Here is a 20,062-nt window from a genome sequence, read left to right as displayed (position 1 = left end):
CCGGAAAATCCTGTGTATTCATTGCATTATTCTTAAATCTTCATAAATAAACTACATACATATTCTAGAATACCCGATGCGTTAGAATCGGGCCACCATCTAACGTTTCAGATAATGCTTCACCAGGGGGTGGTGTACGATCAGAACCAGGGGGGTTATATATACACAATATGATCCACCGATAGGAATGAGCAGGGGCCATAGCAGCGTGTGCGCCACCAGGAGGACCCGGAAATGCACAGTGCCAACGTCACGCAGCCCGGCATTAGAAGAAGACCACTACCAAGGCAACAAGGACGCTGGATGCGAACAAACCAGGACACAGGTGGCGCATGCGAACAGCAACATCTACAATCCATGGGCACAGTGCAGGAAAAAAAAGAAAAAAAAGCAATGTAAGGCCAGGGAAAAATGAGGGAAGATTATGAAGGGAAAATGGCACATAGCTAAAGGATGAGTGATGAAAGAATATATTTATGTATACATAAGATTAAAAATAATAATACATTGAAAATAATAGTAATAAATAATAATAAAGTAGTTATAGATGAAATATAAAAGGGTGCTAAATAAAAATAAAACGTATGCGCCCCTGAAAGTATGCATCTAGACAGGGGCGCACACACGCCAAAAGTAATCATTATCATGTGAAAAAAATAGAAAAAGTAAAAGGAAAATAATTATTATTATTTGACAAAAAATCATAAAGTACAAACATAAAAACACCAGTAATCCAGTCCAACCAAGAATATTTAATATGTCATCTTTTATTTCAGGGTGAATGGTCCATATATGCACAAATGCCCCGAGGGCTCCAACATTATCTTCATCACATCAATCCCACACAGGTCAAGAAAAGATAAAGGAAGACCCGAATAGGACTCAACATCCCAGGGTGGCCATCAAGGTAAGTATATAACTAAAAATAAATAGATGATAAATTTATTAAAATCCTGCATTGAAAATTAAAATTGGAAAAAATAATAAAAAATAATAAAAAATAAAATAATAATTAAAATATGTGTATTGAACAGTAAACATATATATCCATAAATGTATAAAATTAAAACACACATAACATACATATGTATGGATCGAAGGTCAAGCATGCTTACACATACGCACACAAAAACAAGAAGTATGCACGTGCAAGAAATGTATGTTACATAACAAGAGTATATACACCCCCATGTATGCAAAAATGTGCATGTATATATACATAAAAAAGGAAGTATATGCTTCCAATTACATACACTCATATTTTAATATAAGCATATACATAAATCACACACACACACACACACACACACACACACACACACACACATATATATCTAGTAACATACTAACATAGTTATTAAGGTTGAAGGAAGACTTTAAGTCCATCTAGTTCCCACTAGACCCACCTCTTCCGACAAGCCTATAACCTGCAGTAACCACCGCTCGACCAAACCGCTGCATGACCAGCTCTATCCTCACCTACTGTATTCTCACCCATCCCTTGTAGATTGTGAGCCCTCACGGGCAGGGTCCTCTCTCCTGTACCAGATATGACTTGCATTGTTCAAGATTATTGTACTTGTTTTTATTATGTATACCCCTCCTCACATGTAAAGCGCCATGGAATAAATGGCGCTATAACAATAAATAATAAAAATAATAATAATAATTCAACTGATAGTCTAACCTAACATGCCTTAACATGTTGATCCAGAGGAAGGCAAAAAAAAAACATGTGGCAAAGAGTAAGCTCCTCATTGGAGAAAAAAATTCCTTCCCAACTCCACAAACGGCAATCAGACTAGTTCCCTGGATCAACAACCTAACAAGAAATCTAGTATATATAACCTGTAACATTATACTTTTCAAGAAAGGCATCCAGTCCCCTCTTAAATTTAAGTAATGAATCACTCATTAAAACATCATACGGGAGAGAGTTTCATAGTCTCACTGCTCTTACAGTAAAGAATCCGCGTCTGTTATTATGCTTAAGCCTTCTATCCTCCAGATGTAGAGGATGCCCCCTTGTCCCTGTCTCAGGTCTATGATTAAAAAGATCATCCAAAAGGTCGTTGTACTGTCCCCTCATATATTTATACATTAAAATAAGATCACCCCTTAGTCTTTGTTTTTCCAAACTAAATAGCCCCAAGTGTAATAACCTATCTTGGTATTGCAGACCCCCCAGTCCTCTAATAACCTTGGTCGCTCTTCTCTTCACCCGCTCTAGTTCAGCTATGTCTTTTTTATACACCGGAGACCAGAACTGTGCACAGTATTTTAAGTGTGGTCAAACTAGTGACTTGCATAGAGGTAAAATTATGTTCTCCTCATGGGCATCTTAGCCTCTTTTAATGCATCCCATTATTTTATTTGCCTTTGTAGCAGCTGCTTGACACTGGCGACTAAATGTGAGTTTGTCATCCACCCATAGACCCAGGTCTTTTTCATTGACGGTTTTGCCCAGAGTTTTACAATTAAGCACATAGTTATACATCTTATTACATCTACCCAAGTGCATTACCTAACATTTATCACCATTAAAGCTCATTTGCCATTTATCAGCCCAAGCTTCTAGTTTACATAAATCATCCTGTAATATAAAATTGTCCTCCTCTATGTTGATTACCCTTCAGAGTTTAGTGTCATCTGCAAATATTGAAATTCTGCTCTGTATGCCCCACAAGGTCATTAATAAATATGTTAAAAAGAAGAGGGCCCAATACTGACCCCTGTGGTACCCCACTGCTCACCGCGACCCAGTCCGAGTGTGCTCCATCAATAACCACCATTTGTTTCCTATCCTTCAGCCAGCTCTTAACCCACTTAGACATATTTTCCCCTATACCCATTATTCTCATTTTATGTATCAACCTTTTGTGTGGCACCGTATCAAAAGCTTTTGAAAAGTCCATATATACTACGTCCACTGGGTTCCCTTGGTGCAGTCCGGAACTTACCTCTTTATAGAAATTGATCAGATTAGATTATATTATATATATATATATATATATATATATATATACAGTATATATATATACAGTACAGACCAAAAGTTTGGACACACCTTCTCATTTAAAGATTTTTCTGTATTTTCATGACTATGAAAATTGTACATTCACACTGAAGGCATCAAAACCATGAATTAACACATGTGGAATTATATACTTAACAAAAAAGTGTGAAACAACTGAAATTATGTCTTATATTCTAGGTTTTTCAAAGTAGCCACCTTTTGCTTTGATGACTACTTTGCACACTCTTGGCATTCTCTTGATGAGCTTCAAGAGGTAGTCACTGGGAATGGTCTTCCAACAATCTTGAAGGAGTTCCCAGAGATGCTTAGCACTTGTTGGCCCTTTTGCCTTCACTCTGTGATCCAGCTCACCCCAAACCATCTTGATTGGGTTCAGGACTGGTAACTGTGGAGGCCATGTCATCTGGCGTAGCACCCCATCACTCTCCTTCTTGGTCAAATAGCCCTTACACAGCCTGGAGATGTGGTTGGGGTCATTGTCCTGTTGAAAAATAAATGATGGTCCAACTAAACGCAAACCGGATGGAATAGCATGTCGCTGCAAGATGCTGTGGTAGCCATGCTGGTTCAGTATGCCTTCAATTTTGAATAAATCCCCAACAGTGTCACCAGAAAAGCACCCCCACACCATCACACCTCCTCCTTCATGCTTCATGGTGGGAACCAGGCATGTAGAGTCCATCCGTTCACCTTTTCTGCATCGCACAAATGCACGCTGGTTGGAACCAAAGATCTCAAATTTGGACTCATCAGACCAAAGCACAGATTTCCACTGGTCTAATGCCCATTCCTTGTGTTCTTTAGCCCAAACAAGTCTCTTCTGCTTGTTGCCTATCCTTAGCAGTGGTTTCCTAGCAGCTATTTTACCATGAAGGCCTGCTGCACAAAGTCTCCTCTTAACAGTTGTTGTAGAGATGTGTCTGTGCTAGAACTCTGTGTGGCATTGACCTGGTCTCTAATCTGAGCTGCTGGTAACCTGCGATTTCTGAGGCTAGTGACTCAGATAAACTTATCCTCAGAAGAAGAGGTGACTCTTGGTCTTCCTTTCCTGGGACGGTCCTCATGTGAGCCAGTTTCTTTGTAGTGCTTGATGGTTTTTGCCACTGCACTTGGGGACACTTTCAAAGTTTTCCAATTTTTCGGACTGACCTTCATTTCTTAAAGTAATAATGGATACTTATTTTTCTTTACTTAGCTGCTTTTTTCTTGCCATAATACAAATTCTAACACTCTATTCCATAGGACTATCAGCTGTGTATCCACCAGACTTCTGCACAACACAACTAATGGTCCCAACCCCATTTATAAGGCAAGAAATCCCACTTATCAAACCTGATAGGGCACACCTGTGAAGTGAAAACCATTCCTGGTGACTACCTCTTGAAGCTCATCAAGAGAATGCCAAGAGTGTGTAAAGCTGTCATCAAAGCAAAAGTTGGCTTATTTGAAGAACCTAGAATATAAGACATAATTTCAGTTGTTTCACACTTTTTTGTTAAGTATATAATTCCACATGTGTTAATTCATAGTTTTGATGCCTTCAGTGTGAATGTACAATTTTCATAGTCATGAAAATACAGAAAAATCTTTAAATGAGAAGGTGTGTCCAAACTTTTGGTCTGTTCTGTATACACATGTATATATATATATATATATATATATATATACATATTTATATATAACACATATATATATATATATATAGTTCACAAAAAGGAGGCAAAGCTCAAGTTTTCCTTCAAACCTAGAGGTGAAACCCTTTTAAAGGTTGTCCTTGCTTCGTTTTAGCGCTCCTGTGACCGCGCTTGTTTTTCCAAGTTTTATTCGCTCCTCCTAGAAGATGCATGGCTGGAGCTGCTTTGAATCCTGCTTCCCTTTTTAACTCCCTCGCTGCTCTCACTGCGCTCCCAATAGACCACTATTTTCCTGACTTATAACTTGTGAATACAGTCATAGCCGAAACTAATGACATTCTTGAAACTGTTGGCACTCTTGAAATTGTTCCAGAAAAATCAAGTATTTCTCCAATATCATTATTGAAATCACACGTTTTGTTGTACACATATTTATTTCCTTTGTGTGTATTGGAAAAATGCAGAAAAACTGAGAAAAAAAAGGCAAATTGGATAACATTTCCCACAAAACCCCAAACATGACAAAGACAAAATTGTTGGCACCCTCAACTTAATATTTGGTTACAGACTCTTTGGAATGAATAATTGCAATCAATTATTACCAGCAACAAGCTTCTTACACCTCTCAACTGGAATTTTGGACCACTCATCTTTTGTAAAAGTCTCTCATATTTTAAGGGTTCCTCTTCCCAATAGCAATTTTAAGATCTCTCCACATGTGTTTAATGGGATTTAGATCCTGGCTCAATGATGGCCACTTCAGAACTCTCCAGTGCTTTGTTTCCATCCACTTCTGGGTGTTTCCTGAAACATATACAGTGGGGGTAATAAGTATTTGATCCCTTACTGATGGTGTAAGTTTTCCCACTGAAAAATACATGAGCAGTCTATAATTTTAAGGATAGATTAATTTTAACATTGAGAGATAGAATATCAAGAACAAAATCTAGAAAATCACATTTTATAAATTACACTCATGTATAAGTCGAGTTTTTCAGCACTTTTTTTTGCTGAACAAGCCCCCCTCGGCTTATACAGGAGTCACGGTCCCACTTACCTGTTCTCCATAGTCATTCGGGTGGTCCCCGGTCTCTCCTGGTCTTCTGCGTGTGCCTGCAGCCTCTGTCAGTGTTCCAGTGACTGTTGACAGGGCCGGCGGTCGGCGATAGAACTGGGGCAAGTGCCAGGGTTCTGAGCAGGCAGGGACTCCGGCACACAATGGGTGCCAAGAGCCTGTGCCGCTGCTTGCTCAGGACCCCGGCACTTGAGATATTTACCTCTCCCCGTTCCACCGCTGCAATGTCTTCTGCATCCTCTGACTGTAATGTTCAGGTAAGATGGTGTGATGACATGATTAGTGTGCACCCTCTACCTGAACAGTCGCTGCAGATAGACGGTGGCACTGAGGAGCAGCTCATGTCATGTCATGTCATGATTATGTCATGTCTAGTGTTGAGCGATACCTTCCGATATTCAAAAGTATCGGATTGGATCGGCCGATATCCAAAAAATATCGGATATCGCCGATACCGATACCCGATACCAATGGAAGTCAATGGGACACAAATATCGGAAGCGATCCTGGATGGTTCCCAGGGTCTGAAGGAGAGGAAACTCTCCTTCAGGCCCTGGGATCCATATTCATGTAAAAAATAAAGAATAAAAATAAAAAATATGGATATACTCACCCCTCCGACGGCCCCCGGCTCTCAGCGGTGCAACCGTCTGCCTCTGTTCCTAAGAATGCAGTGAGTGTAGGACCTGCGATGACGTCGTGGTCACGCGACCGGTCACGCGACCAGTTACAAGACCGCGATGTCATCGCAGGTCCTACACTCACTGCATTCTTAGGAACGGAGGCTGCTGGTTGCACCGCTGAGGTCCAGGGTCCGTCGGAGGGGTGAGTATATCCATATTTTTCATTTTTATTCTTTATTTTTTACATGAATATGGATCCCAGGGCCTGAAGGAGAGTCTCCTCTCCTTCATACCCTGGGAACCATACGCACCGCACACGCCGAAGATGACTGGGAACTTATAGGAACTTCCGATTCCGATATCACAAAAATATTGGAACTTGGTATCGGAATTCCGATACAGCGAATATTGTCCGATACCTGATATTTGCAGTATCGGAATGCTCAACACTAGTCATGTCATGTCTCATGTCTCATGTCTCATGTCATGATTAAGGGAGCTTAGTCTCCAGAAACGCGTTGAGATTCTTACCCATATGGTTTGTGCTGAAGTCTGTATCCTCTGTGTTTAAAGTTTGTGAATAAAGAATTATTTTTTATGGATTCGGTGAAACTGGACATTCTCTTCTTTTTTGGACTTTATACGCTTGGACACAGTGGGTCCATGCTCCCGAAGATTGGTTTATGCATCACGGGTAAGCTGGTTTATATTCCTTCTTATTAAACAATTAGACCTGATTTTTTTCCTTTCTCCATTTAGTAGCTAGTGTATCTTACATCCAAAATGAATTTTATAATAAAATAATTTGCTGCATTTTATTGTTGTCATCAAAAAGTTATATGTACCAGAAAATGGAAAATGGAACAAAAAACAAGTCCACATCACCCCTGTAAAGGCAACAACAGATTTAACAGAAACATTTATAGAAAAGTAAATGAACTACAAATTTTAGCAGATGGTTATGCAAAGAAATTTTATTTTTCAGCCGAAAATCATAAATAAATAAAAATATATAGAAATGTGTACTTTACATTTCAGTACTTTACATGGTTAAATTCAAAAATAAAACTTGACCTGCAATACAAAAGAATGGCTTTGCTGGGGGGGGAGGGGGGAATAAGACATTTGTGGATATTAAAGATTGGGAAGGGTATAATAAAAGTGAAAAAAAAAAAGCTTAATCAGGTTTTGAACAATATTTATGATGTACAGCATTGTAATAAATTGATTTGTTTATTTGCCTATCTAAACTATGTTGAGTTTTGTTTTGTTAACTAAGAGCATAGAAAAGCTTAGAATATTAATAGGTGGTCAGAAGATACAATCGATTACAATTTTATCTTATTTATCACTATATTAGTGTTAATATTTTTTGAAAAAAAGATGAAATTTGTGTTGAGCGTGGGTACTATAAATTAGTCAGTAGTCTTTAACAGAGGTGAGAAAAAAAGAAAACCTGATATGAAAGTGAATTTCACCCAAAGCACGAAAATAGAAGAATCATACAAACTTGAGAATATGTCATCAAACCTAGTGAGTAAAGAATGATCAGTGTACAATTAACTCCCCGGTCCTGCCACAGTTTGTCATTGTTGAATCACTAATGTGTCATAGATGTGTCAATTCTAACATTTGTTCAGCCTCAGGGTCTATAATCATTTATGCTTTTAAAGGCAATGACAAAATCCTCCATGCCTTTCGTGAAAATGGCAGCTACAGGATAAGAATAAGATGAGCAATGCCTAGACACGATAAGTAGGAAATAACAGCCCATTTTGATAAAATGATATGTTACTAAAATAAACTTAGCCAGTGAGCAGGTGTAATGTGTATAATCAAAATATATCATGAAAAACTATTTTAACAACATTACATAGACAGCACAGAATTAAAAATAGTAAGATTGTGAAGCAGGTGCAAATATTCTATTTTTGAGCAGGCTGTTTACGTTGCAAACATATCTACACCGTTACATGAAAATATTGTATTTAGTCATTTTTCCCTTAATTAATGTCCCATTACATTCACTTTATATGCTGTAATTAAAGGAAATCTGTCACCAGTTTTGGGGTTACCAGGTAAAAATATCATTCAATTTATTGTCCCCTATGCATTACACAATATTTTTGATACCCCTCGACTCCCCACGCATGATCCATAAATACCGTTTTTATTCCTCCCACGCTGTATGTAAATATGTTCGGTCCAGTACGATGGGCGAGACTTATTGTCCGTCTCCCCCGCTCCTCTTCTTTCTGTGCGTATTCATTTCTGTGAATATCACAGATCTCATAGAGTTTCTGCGCGTGCACATTCAAATGGCCTCTCGCACGTGTGCAGTATGCTTTGACCAACTGTGGACAAAGCATAAAATCATTATTGCGCATGCGCCGGCATACGCCATTGCTTTCTATGGGCCGGAAGTATACTTGTACAGAACGCCATGGTGTATGCGCAATAATGATTTAATGCTTTGCCCACAGTTGGGCAAAGCATACTGCCCATGCCTGAGAGGCCATTTGAATGTGCACGCTCGGAAACTCTACGCAAACGCAGAAACTACCCCAAAAGGAATGCGTAGCGCAAGCCAGGAGGGGGATGGACAGTAAGCCATGCCCATCAGACTGGACAGAGCATATTTACATACAGCGTGGGAGTAATAAAATTTAAAAACGGTATTTATGGATCATACTTGGGATGTCAAGGAGTATCGAAAGTACTTGTGCAATGCATAGGGGACAATAAATTGGATGATATTTTTACCTGGTAACCCAAAAAACTGGTGACAGATTCCCTTTAAGTTTTAAATTTATTTATTAAATATCAATTTAAGTGAACTATCTAAATTTGCAAATCAGTATTAAGCTTCTAGGTACAATGCTTTCCAGCAATGAGTCCACATCTAAATTCAATTGAACACCTGTGCATAGATCTTAAAATTGCTGTTGGGAGAAGGCAACCTTCAAATATGAGGGACCTGGAGCAGTTTGCAAAGAAAAAGTGGTCCAAAATCCCAGCTGAGAGGCGTAAGAAGCTTCTAGATTGTTAAAGGAAGTGCCACCAGCTCCATCACTTACCCTTGCAGGCCGTGCTCTTTCCCCCTGTTAGTGGCCTGCGAGAGACTGATGCTACGCAGTGTCCAGTAGGTCACCTGATGGAAGATGCAAATTAGTCTGTGGAGGGTGAGGAATTTGGATTAGGTGAGTATAAGGATTTTTACTTATTGGAGCTGAGAGGAACCATCATACTATATAGACTGTCGTGGGTGGACCATGGTGCTATATAGGGGCTGTGGGAGGGACTATCATACTATTTAGGGTGCTATATGTTCTGGAAAAAGAACATAGGCGTATATTGGTTAAAAAGCTAAGTTTTATCATTAGGCAATACAGCCTAAATAAATTATAAAATTGTGAGAACAAAACATGCAGACAATATTGTGACTCCACAATAAATATTAAATCATGCTGGTCTAAAACAATAAGCCAATAACCAAGAGTGTGATGACAAATTTTAGAGACCAAGGGAATATCACTATAATTTAGGAATATGTCTACAAAACGCCAATAATATGTATGCAAGTGCCCTCTATAGTCAGGAGATCTTGGGATGAGATCTGAATCTGAGCATGCCGCCCCAATCATGTTCCGGGCTTCGACAAAATGCTGGCGGAGCCCCCACAGAGCACAGAGAGCCGCTGCCACTGCCTCAGAGCACAGCCCACCACCACCGCACCACAGAGCCCTGCCATACTGCCACAGCCGCAGGATTTGTAAGTACAGTACAGAGCAAAAGTTTGGACACACCTTCTCATTTAAAGATTTTTCTGTATTTTCATGACTATGAAAATTGTAAATTCACACTGAAGGCATCAAAACTATGAATTAACACATGTGGAATTATATACTTAATACAAAAGTGTGAAACAACTGAAAATATGCCTTATATTCTAGGTTCTTCAAAGTAGCCACCTTTTGCTTTGATGACTGCTTTGCACACTCTTGGCATTCTCTTGAGGAGCTTCAAGAGGTAGTCACCGGAAATGGTTTTCACTTCACAGGTGTGCCCTGTCAGGTTTAATAAGTGGGATTTTTTGCCTTATAAATGGGGTTGGGACCTTCAGTTGTGTTGTGCAGAAGTCTGGTGGATACACAGCTGATAGTCCTACTGAATAGACTGTTAGAATTTGTATTATGGAAAGAAAAAAGCAGCTAAGTATAGAAAAACTAGTGGCCATCATTACTTTAAGAAGTGAAGATCAGTCAGTGCGAAAAATTGGGAAAACTTTGAAAGGGTCCCCAAGTGCAGTGGCAAAAACCATCAAGCGCTACAAAGAAACTGGCTCACATGATGACCGCCCCAGGAAAGGAAGACCAAGAGTCACCTCTGCTTCTGAGGATAAGTTTATCCGAGTCACCAGCCACAGAAATTGAAGTTCAACAGCAGCTCAAATTAGAGACCAGGTCAATGCCACACAGAGTTCTAGCACAGACACATCTCTACAACAACTGTTAAAAGGAGACTTTGTGCAGCAGGCCTTCATGGTAAACTAGCTGCTAGGAAACCACTGCTAAGGACAGGCAACAAGCAGAAGAGACTTGTTTGGGCTAAAGAACACAAGGAATGGACATTAGACCAGTGGAAATCTGTGCTTTTGTCTGATGAGTCTAAATTTGAGATCTTTGGTTCCAACCACCGTGCCTTTGTGCGACGCAGAAAAGATGAACGGATGGACTCTACATGCCTGGTTCCCACCGTGAAGCATGGAGGAGGAGGTGTGATGGTGTGGGGGTGCTTTGCTGGCATTTGTTCAAAATTGAAGGCATACTGAACCAGCATGGCTACCACAGCATCTTGCAGCGGCATGCTATTCCATCCAGTTTGTGTTTAGTTGGACCATCATTTATTTTTTAACAGGACAATGACCCCAAATTCACCTCCAGGTTGTGTAAGGGCTATTTGACCAAGAAGGAGAGTGATGGGGTGCTATGCCAGATGACCTGGCCTCCACAGTCACCAGTCCTGAACCCAATCGAGATGGTTTTGGGTGAGCTGGACCGCAGAGTGAAGGCAAAAGGGCCAACAAGTGCTAAGCATCTCTGGGATCTCCTTCAAGATTGTTGGAAGACCATTTCTGGTGGCTACCTCTTAAAGCTCATCAAGAGAATGCCAAGAGTGTGCAAAGCAGTCATCAAAGCAAAAGGTGGCTACTTTGAAGAACCTAGAATATAAGACATATTTTCAGTTGTTTCACACTTTTTTGTTAAGTATATACTTCCACACTTCCAATTCATAGTTTTGATGCCTTCAGTGAGAATTTACGATTTTCATAGTCATGAAAATACAGAAAAATCTTTAAATGAGAAGGTGTGTCCAAACTTTTTCTCTGTACTGTATATTGCGACCATAAGACTCACCCCCCATTTTCCCCCCAAAATTTGGGGGGAAATGTGCATCTTATGGTGTGAAAAATAAGGTATACTGTGTGGGGGGTTTTATTGGAAAGCATGCTGTATACTGTTTGGGATCATCATTCATTGTATGGGCATAATACTCTATGGGGTCATGAAAGGGGGATCATAGTAAGGGAGACCACTTGGGTGCTTCAATAGGGGCAAAATAACTGTAAATGAATATCTTTCTCCTTTTCTTAAAAAGTTAGATTTTATGCACTTTTTTGACTGTGATTTGATAGGACTTTTGCTATGGGCCACTTGTTATTTCTATGTATGCTCCTGCTCAGGAGAATTACTACAGTAAAGACACACTGATTTTCATTATTATAAGGAAGCGCAATGTGGCGTGGAAATCGCATACTTGGGGCCACATGAATGCCTGCTCCCAATGCCGGCACCAGAGAATCCTGACAGTGCAGATGTGAGGATTCATAAATCTGAAATCCCATAAACTTTAACCCCAAGCCTGGATAATCCCTTTAACAATCAGTATGGTGGTATTATTAAACTAATAATTAGCAATCAATCATTAGAAGAAGGAACCATCAATTTATAACAATTCTAAATTCCAAAGGGTGTGCAACCAAATATTAAGTTGAGGTTGCAAACAATTTTGTCCAGACAATTTTTGGGGGTTTAGTTTGAAATTATGTCTAATTTGCCTTTTTTTCTCAGTTTTTTGTGTTGTTTCAATATACACAAAGGAAATAAACATGTATGCAACAAAACATGGGAAATTGCTATAATTTTCTGGGAGGAATACTTAATTTTCTGAAACAATTTTGAGGGTGCCACTGCCAACACTTTCGGCTTTGGATACAAGTTCAAGTGTGGATAGTACCATCAGCCACCTCCTCTACATGGATGACATCAAGCTGTATGTGAAAAACAAACGAGACATCAATTCACTGATCCACCTGACAAGGATAAAGACATCGGGATGTCCTTCAGACTGGAGAAGTATGGCCGGTTGGTAATAAAGAGAGGCAAGGTAGTCAATACTGATGGAGTGGAATTACCAGCAGGACACATAGCAGATGCACAGACATGCTACAAGTACCTTGGCATGCTACAGGGATATGGTAACCATGATGAGGAGGCAACAAAAGCAGTAACATCCAAATACCACCAAGGGGTAAGACAGGTCCTGAAGAGACAGCTCAATGGGAAGAATAAGATCCATACCATCAATACATATGTCCTCCCAGTTATCAGATATCCTGCTGACGTAGTATGTTAGCCAAAAGAAGAAATAGAAGCTGCAGATGTGAAGACATGAATGCTCCTCACAACGCATGGAGGTCTCCACCCCAAGTCTAACACCCAAAGATTGTATGCCAACAGAAAGGAGGGTGGGCGAGGCTTGATAAGCATACAAGCCACCATCACAGATGAAATAAGGAGAATCCAGGAATACATCAGAAAAATGGCACCAAAAAATGAGATGCTGAGAGAAAACATAAGGCAGCAACAACAACAGATCTGGAAGGAAGAACAGGAACATGAAGCGCCATGGCAAGACAAGTCACTGCATGGGAGATACCATCAACAGATAATGAAAGTGGCTGACATGGAGAAATCTTACCAATGGCTGGAGAAAGCAGGACTCCGTGACAGCACAGATGCACTGATCATAGCTGCACAAGAGCAAGCACTAAGTACCAGATCCATAGAAGCAGGAATCTACCACACAAGACAAAACCCAAGATGCAGACTATGAAAAGAAACCTCAGAAACCATCCAACACAATGGCAGGGTGCAAAATGCAAGCAGGAACAGCGTATACAGAACGCCACAACCAAGTAGTGGGAATTTTATACAGGAACATCTGCACAGCATATGGGCTAAGTCCCCTTAAGTCCAGGTGGAGATCCCAGAAAATTGGTGGAGAATGAAAGGCCCCCCATGTGTGTCAACTTCTGTGCATGTTATCTGGCCAAAATCAGCAGAGTATGTGAACTTTTGATCAGAGTTATTTGGATGTTTTGGGTTGTCATTATGATTTAAAAAAGAAAGAACACAGTAGCATGACAATAAATTGTTTCACCCAACCACTAACCATGAGTGGAGAAAATGTTTTGGTGTCATCATTCATATTCTCTGAAAAAAGGCCAAGAAAGCAAAAATTCTGCAGGGATATGTAAAATTTGTGCACAAATATATATATATATATATATATATATATATATATATATATATATATATATATATATATATATATATATATATATAGTATATACTCGAGTTTAAGCCTAGATTGTCAGCCCATTTTTTAGGCTTAAAGTGCCCCTCTTGGCTTATACTCGAGTCATTGTCCCAGGGGGTCGGCAGGGGAGGGGGAGTGGCAGGAGTGGCGGCTGTCACATCATACTCACTTGCTCCGGGCACGGTCTCTGCACTTCCCTGCTTCTCCGATGGTCTCCGGCGCCCACAGCTCTTCCCGAGTTCAGCGGTCACGTGGTACCGCTCGCTAAAGTAATGAATATGGACGCGACTCCATTCCCATTCGCAGAGCGCATATTAATTACTTTAATGAGTGGTACTATGTGACCACTGAACACAGTAACAAGCTGCCAGTGCCAGAGACCATCTGAGAAGCAGAGACTGCACCAGGAGGGGGTGAGTATGACAGGGGAGGATGGGCCATGCGACATTCATCTGTCCCCGTTCCACTGCCGGGCTCTGTCTTCCGCATCCTCTGGCTGTGACCTTCAGGTCAGAGGGTGTGATGACGTGGTTAGTGCCTGAACAGTCACTTTATAGCTCTATAAACAATTAAGAGACCACTGAAAAATGTTCAGTTTGTCATATTTTTCTCTATGTGGGTATATTTTTGAGTAAAATGTAAAGTGTTCTTTTATTCTATAAACTTTTGACAACATGTCTCCGAATGTGCTTTCAGACCTCAAATAATGCAAAGAAAACAAGTTCATAATCATTTACAAATGACAATACTAATGTTTTAACTCAGGAATAGTGTTGAGCGATACCGTCCGATACTTGAAAGTATCGGTATCGGAAAGTATCGGCCGATACCGGCAAAGTATCGGATCCAATCCGATACCGATACCCGATACCAATACAAGTCAATGGGACTCATGTATCGGATGGTATTCCTGATGGTTCCCAGGGTCTGAAGGAGAGGAAACTCTCCTTCAGGCCCTGGGAACCATATTAATGTGTAAAAGAAAGAATTAAAATAAAAAATATTGCTATACTCACCTCTCCGACGCAGCCTGCACCTTACCGAGGGAAGCAGCAGCGTTCTTTGTTTAAAATTCGCGCTTTTCTTTCCTTTACTGAAGTCCCGGCTTGTGATTGGTCGCGTGCCGACCATGTGGCCGGGACGCAACCAATCACAGCAAGCCGTGACTTAATTTCAGGTCCTTCAGGATTTTAAAATTACGTTCCGGCGTTGTGATTGGTTGCGTCGCAGTCACATGGGCAATGCAACCAATCACAGCAAGCCGTGACGTAATTTCAGGTCCTTCAGGATTTTAAAATTACGTCCCGGCTTTGTGATTGGTTGCGTCGCAGTCACATGGGAGACGCAACCAATCACAAGCCGTGACGTCACGGGAGGCTGGACACGCGCGCATTTTAAAATGGGCGCGTGTCCAGCCTCCCGTGACGTCCCGGCTTGTGATTGGTTGCGTCGCGATCAACCAATCACAAGCCGGGAGGCTGGACACGCGCGCATTTTAAAATTTTAAAATGCGCGCGTGTCCAGCCTCCCGGCTTGTGATTGGTTGACCGCGACGCAACCAATCACAAGCCGGGACGTCACGGGAGGCTGGACACGCGCCCATTTTAAAATGCGCGCGTGTCCAGCCTCCCGTGACGTCACGGCTTGTGATTGGTTGCGTCTCCCATGTGACTGCGACGCAACCAATCACAAAGCCGGGACGTAATTTTAAAATCCTGAAGGACCTGAAATTACGTCACGGCTTGCTGTGATTGGTTGCGTTGCCCATGTGACTGCGACGCAACCAATCACAACGCCGGAACGTAATTTTAAAATCCTGAAGGACCTGAAATTACGTCACGGCTTGCTGTGATTGGTTGCGTCCCGGCCACATGGTCGGCACGCGACCAATCACAAGCCGGGACTTCAGTAAAGGAAAGAAAAGCGCGAATTTTAAACAAAGAACGCTGCCGCTTCCCTCGGTAAGGTGCAGGCTGCGTCGGAGAGGTGAGTATAGCAATATTTTTTATTTTAATTCTTTCTTTTACACATTTTTACATTAATGTTGTTTCGATACCGATACCCGATACCACAAAAATATCGGATCTCGGTATCGGAATTCCGATACAGCAAGTATTGGCCGATACCCGATACTTGCAGTATCGGAATGCTCAACACTACTCAGGAAGCATTCAGAAATCAATATTTAGTGGAATAACTATGATTTTTAATCACAGCTTTCGTGCGTCTCGGCATGCTTTCCACCAGTCTTTCCACCAGGACCACCACCTCAGGAACTGACAGGCAAGCCATGCACTGAGATATCTTCGCATCCACCACGCATCCGAACTCTGTTGAGTTCACAGCCGGATTGACATATGCATGTAACTATAGACGCTGCGCATGGTAGCACATACGCCACACATTTACACCTCTCAATGTGCAGGGTTTGCTTTTTGAGACATATTCTGGGCACAATGCAGTGGACATAGTGGGTGGATCTTTTTACCCTTTCATGCATGTATTTTCACAGATCTCATATCCTCAAGTGTGGTATCAGCTCCACTAGAACCAAAGTTGTGATTTACGTTGATCATTTTTAGGTTTTATTGTTCTCAACACATTCCACTATGTAATGAATAAAGATTTACAACTGAAATATTTCATTTTCATATTTATTATCATATCTAGGATGTGGGATTTTAGTGTTCCCTTTATTTTTTTTGAGCAGTATATATATATATATATATATATATATATATATATACCGTATTTTCCGGCGTATAAGATGACTTTTTAACCCCTAAAAATTGTCCCAAAAGTCGGGGGTCGTCTTATATGCTGGGTACGGGTGCACAGAGCGATCCTGGATGGTTCCCAGGGTCTGAAGGAGAGGAGACTCTCCTTCAGGCCCTGGGATCCATATTCATGTAAAAAATAAAGAATAAAAATAAAAAATATGGATATACTCACCCCTCCGATGGACCCTGAACCTCAGCGGTGCAAGCGTCTGCCTCCGTTCCTAAGAATGCAGTGAGTGAAGGACCTTCGATGATGTCGTGGTCACATGAGTGCTCATGTGACCGCGACGTCATCGAAGTTCCTTCACTCACTGCATTCTTAGGAACGGAGGCAGACGCTTGCACCGCTGAGGTCCAGGGTCCGTCGGAGGGGTGAGTATATCCATATTTTTTATTTTTATTCTTTATTTTTTACATGAATATGGATCCCAGGGCCTGAAGGAGAGTCTCCTCTCCTCCAGACCCTGGGAACCACATGCCGTATAAGATGACTGGGCGTATAAGATGACCCCCATCTTATATGGCGGGTATATCCCAAATTCCATATTTTATTTGGAAAAGTTGGGGGTCGTCTTATACGCCCAGTCATCTTATACACCAGAAAATACGGTATATATATATTTTAATTCCTTTTTTCATACATACTCATATACACACACGGTGCACACTATATTCATTTCTCTATATATGAACATATATATTTACAGGTGTCAGTTAACACCCATTAAATCCACAGATGTCAAGCATGTTTGGCGGCAACCAGATGAGGAGTACAAAGATGAGTATCTCTTGCTTACAGTCACACATGGTGAGGGCCATGGTTTGGGGCTGCATGAATGCTGCTGGCTCTGTAATCCTACAGTTCATTAAGAGAACAATGAATACCAACATGTACTGTGACATACTGAAGCAAATCATCATGCCTTTCCTTCGTAAACTTGGCCACGGGGCAGTATTCAAACATGATAATGACCCCAAACACATATCAAAGATTAACACTGCCTTGCTAAAGAAATTGAGGGCAAAGGTACTGGACTGGCCAAGCATGTCTCCAGATATAAACCCTATTGATCGTCTGTGGGGCATCCTCAAACGGAGGGTGGAGGAGCGCAAGGTCTCTAATATCCTCCAGCTTATTGAGGAGTGGAAGAAGATTCCAGTGGCAACCTGTGAAGCTCTAGAGAACTCCATGCCCAAGAGAGGGTTAAGACAGTGTTTTCAAATAATGAAGCCCACCTAAAATATTGACAATATGAGAACAATGTGCCCATTTTCACTTAAGGGTGCACTCACTTTTGTTGCCAACGGTTTAGACATTAATAGCTGTGTGCCGAGTTATTTAGAGGGCACATGAAATTTACACTGTTATACAAGCTATACACTGACTACTTTACATTGTATCAAAGTGTCATTTCTTCACTGTTGTCCCAAGAAAAGATAAAATGAAATGTTTACAAAAATGATAGAGGTACTGCATGTACACATATGTAAAAATATCTATCTATCTATATAGGTGTAATTTATTTTTTGTATATAAAGAAAAAATCGCAATGTTTTAAAATATTATTGGATAATTATACTTTTTCTTCTAATCATCTCTATAAAGCCTGGTTAATTTATTGTTTAGGAAAAGACTTGCATAGCTAATAAATTAACTTTATCTTTATTTTGCAGCAGTGGCAAAACAAATTGATGACATAATGCTGATGTCGGCTGTCTGCAAATGTTAGCTGTCATAGAACAAATAAGTCATTGCAATGCAAAGCACGCTGACAAACTATCAACTTCAGGAATTAATTGTAAGTAGCTAAATGGTAGAAGCTTTTTATATATGACAGGTAATATCTTTCAACCTGCATCAATGAAAATCAAGAATGATTTGGTTAAACTCTTGGGGTGCTAATGATTAATTACAATTTTTTATTCATAGCATAAAATGTTGATGAAAAGTCTATGAAAAGCGCTCACAAAAATGCTAAAAGTGAAGACAGAATTTAACAACTTAAAGTTAATTATTTTCCAAATTATCCAATGCTAATAACTTATGATGTGTGTTAAAATAAAAATGTCATGTAGCATTTGGTAATAACAGATAAAACCTGCTCCACTCGAATTTATTTATATCTAGGAATGAGTGCAGATCTCTACAGTCAGCTGATCATGGAGGTCTACACTGAAATTACCTGTAGTCAAATAATATTAAGCTACGTTTCCACGTTGGGTTTTCGATGTTGCAGAATTTCTGCACCTATTTTTTAAATTACGTTATTTATCCTTTTTTTATTGCATTTTTTAACAAACATTTTTTATAGCGTTTTTGAGTCTGCATTTTTTTGTCTCTTTTTGGTGTCATGTTTTAAATAATGTATCAACTGTTGAGAAGAAGAGCACTCACCATCCGCATATTTTCCAGTCTTTATTATGACATTAAGTCAATAGCAAGACCATATCGGGAGAACAATGGTTCCAAGAGACGACGGCCGTTTCGCGCTGCCATGCTTCTATGGGTCAAGATGTTTTAAATAAAGTTGCTTTGTTTTTGATGCTTCCTGGCATTTGACTTGGACAAAACTTTATTGACATACTTATGTGTAGGTGACATGCATTTTTGATGACTTTTTGCCACGGAAAAGCACTTAAAATGCATTTGCATTTTTTACCTGTAAAATTTCCACACCTAATGCAAGTCTATTGGGAAATTCTAAAAAGAAAATTCAATGTACTCTCAGGAGAAATTGGCATGCTGTGGGTTTGAAACATGCAGGTGAGTTTACACAGTGTTAAAAAGAAGCACAGTGGGCAGGAGATTTCTATATATCCCTTCAACTTTGCTGGATGTTATCCTGACTGGTGATATTGGTATTGATCGAGTTCATCCGTTTCTGTGTAGAAAAGATATATCCAGTAATACCATTATGCCGTCTTCAAGTTGTCACACAAGACACACAGCCATATCCATTCCTTTTGGTGAGTTTATGTGTGTTAGAACCATTTCCTCTGAGGACCAAAGTTTTCTTTCTGAAAGCCGTATAATCAAACATAGGTTACATGAAAGAGGTTATAATAATTTTTCGGTATCCATTGCATTTACTACAGTCAAAACTCAACCTAGAAGTGTGGTACTTATGGGAAAAAAAACAGAGCTCTCAGAACAGTATATCCTACTGTTCCAATTTTGTTTTCCACACCATACAGTTTGCAGTTTGATCAGATAAAAAGCATTATTAAAAAAAAATCTTTCTGTCGCCTGT

General features: G+C 40.2%; 1 long non-coding RNA gene across 1 annotated transcript; it reads left to right on the top strand.

Annotated features, from left to right (window-relative positions):
* Positions 1-208: 208 nt before the first annotated feature.
* LOC143788330 (uncharacterized) lies at positions 209-18,841 on the top strand. The gene is made up of 3 exons (XR_013218605.1): positions 209-907; positions 18,486-18,610; positions 18,742-18,841. It is a non-coding gene; the product is annotated as an uncharacterized LOC143788330 (long non-coding RNA).
* Positions 18,842-20,062: the final 1,221 nt, after the last annotated feature.

This window comes from Ranitomeya variabilis, chromosome 8, assembly GCF_051348905.1.
Source record: "Ranitomeya variabilis isolate aRanVar5 chromosome 8, aRanVar5.hap1, whole genome shotgun sequence".
Classification (NCBI taxonomy): domain Eukaryota; kingdom Metazoa; phylum Chordata; class Amphibia; order Anura; family Dendrobatidae; genus Ranitomeya; species Ranitomeya variabilis.
The sequence above is the reverse complement of the archived record's forward strand: the minus strand, read 5'-3'. Positions and strand labels throughout refer to the sequence as shown.